The sequence below is a fragment of the Notamacropus eugenii genome, chromosome 4 (genome assembly GCF_028372415.1).
Source record: "Notamacropus eugenii isolate mMacEug1 chromosome 4, mMacEug1.pri_v2, whole genome shotgun sequence".
Classification (NCBI taxonomy): domain Eukaryota; kingdom Metazoa; phylum Chordata; class Mammalia; order Diprotodontia; family Macropodidae; genus Notamacropus; species Notamacropus eugenii.
Genome location: NC_092875.1, coordinates 70,201,761 through 70,204,266, shown reverse-complemented (window position 1 = coordinate 70,204,266; position 2,506 = coordinate 70,201,761). Strand labels below are relative to the sequence as shown.

Here is a 2,506-nt window from a genome sequence, read left to right as displayed (position 1 = left end):
TATAGATACAGATTGGATATAGATATGGAAAAAGAAACATATGCAGATTAGGCAGGGATATAGATAGGGACACAGATACAGATATGGATATGAATATAGATATACCAATATAGATATGTAGATACAGATACAGATTAGATATAGACATGAACATGAATATAGATATGGATACAGATAGGTATAGTTACAGATACAGATTGGCAATAGATATGGAAATAGAAACATGCAAATTAGACAGGGATATAGATAGGGGCACAGATATAGAAATAAATACAAATATAGATACACTGACATAGATATGAAGAAAGACACAAATAGAGATTACAGATTGGAACATGAATAAACATATAGACATAGACATAGGTATAGACTCAGATTATATAGATATGGAAATAGAAACATAAGCAGATTAGACAGGGATATAGATATACACACAGATATAGATATGTATAGGAATATAAATACACCAATATAGATATGGAGATAGATATAGATATAGATTACATATAGACACTGATATGGATATAGATATGGATAGATATAGAAATAATCTAGGAACTGAAAGAGCTAGGTAATAGGGTGAATTCAGGAAAACACATTAACACCAAACTCTTTCAATGTCCATGTCCCAAGGGAAAACACCAAACCTCCTCCTCCTTCAGTCTGTAGGTACTGAAGGTTATGAGTCTAGCCCTGTCCCAGACCTCAGCTTCAGGGGAACATGAAAGGCTAATAACTTGTTCCTCTGCTGACCACTAAAGGTGGTTCACCTTGCTGACTAACTCACCTTTGTTAATCACTTCAGATACACAGAGGGATTGGGGCTTCTGTCACCACTACTCCCAGCCAGGGTGGCAGGGTGTTCCTGGACAGAAGGAAGGTGGTGCATCCACATCTCAAGCCAGGGGCATCAGGCATCCGGGACCTCTGGGAACTGAATCAGTCACACTGTCTTGGCATTATTCTCCTGGCCTCAACAGGAGGGAAAGAGGATTTTCAAAGGCCATAAAATCCTAAAATCCAAGAGGCCTCTGCTGGGATGCCAAATACCATGCCATTCTCTTCCTCTGCTTTAACCTCCTCCTCCAAGGATCCAGAGCATCCTTGTAAAACTCCTTCTTGGTCATCATGAAGCCAGAGCACACCAAGGAGGTAATCGTGAGTGTGGGGACAAGGGGCATGGGCACACACAGGACCCAGGCTTTCTCCCGCTACCCATCTTCTCCCCCCCAAACCTGAAGGCTCTAAGTGCAGAGGGCAGCTTTTGATTTTGGGAGTAAGCAACTGGGACCTAATTGGTCAGAAGGAAGTGACTAAACAGAAATCTGCTTACCCCAATCTGGGGCAGTTGTTGGAGCCCCAGAAATACAGCTGCCTGTCTGGGGTTCAGGGGTGGATGGTGATCTCAGGTCCCTGTGCTGCTCACAGTCTCCTCATCACCACAGAAGGAAAGCTGTGGAGCTGGGGTCTAAATGAGAAGGGGCAGCTGGGACATGACAATACCAAGAGAGTGGAAGCCCTCAAACTCATGGAGGTCCTCAGTAAGGTAGTGATCCTGTCTGCTGCCTGTGGGAGGAACCACACTCTGGCTTTGACAGAAACTGGCTCAGTGTTTGCATTTGGAGAGAACAAGTTGGAGCAACTTGGCCTTGGCAAAGAGACTGATGCCATCACCAGCTCTGCACAGAAAATGTACAATGTCCTGGCAATTACCAAAATGGCTTGTGGGGTTGAATTCAGCATGGTAACGGAGTGCAAAGGAAGACTCTACTCCTTTGGGTGCCCTGAATATGATCAGCTGGGACACAATTCTGATGGGAAATTCATTGCCCGGCCTCAGAAGATAGAATATGACTGTGAGCTGGTCCCCTGCCAAGTTGCCATCTTCACTGAAAGACAAAAGATGGACAGATTTTGCTAGTCCCCAATATTGTTGTCCAAGATGTTGCCTGTGGCACCAATCACACACTGATTCTAGACTCTCAGAAACGTGTTTTCTCTTGGAAGTTTGGAGGGGATGGCCAGCTGGGCCATGCAGAGTGAAGGATGGGATGGTCCCTCTCCTGGTGAAGCTCTTCCATTTCCCAGTGAGGCCACACAAATCTACACTGGTTACACCTGCTCCTTGGCCGTCAATGAAGTTGGTGACCTGTTTCTCTGGGGTGCTACCAACACTTTTCAGGAGTCCAACACGTATCCCAAAGCTGTTCAGAATCTCTGTGACTGGACAATTAGAAGCTTAGATTGTGGGAAGAGCAGTACTATCGTGGCTGCCAATGAGAGCACCATCAGCTGAGGTCCATCTTCAACCTGCGGTGAATTGGGCTAGGGCAATCACAAGGCTGTCTTCCACCATTATCCAAGAAGTGAAAACCTTGGATGGCATTTACACAGAGCAGGTTGCCATAAGCTACTCACACTCCTTAGTGAACACAAGGGACCAGAGAGAAACTGAAAAAGAAAAGCAAAAAGTCTCCCTTACTATAATCTCCACACCCTCTCCTGA

The 2,506-nt window shown here is 44.8% G+C and overlaps 1 pseudogene; it reads left to right on the top strand.

Moving 5' to 3' along the window:
- Positions 1-335: 335 nt before the first annotated feature.
- LOC140502234 (protein RCC2 pseudogene) lies at positions 336-2,506 on the top strand (annotated as a pseudogene).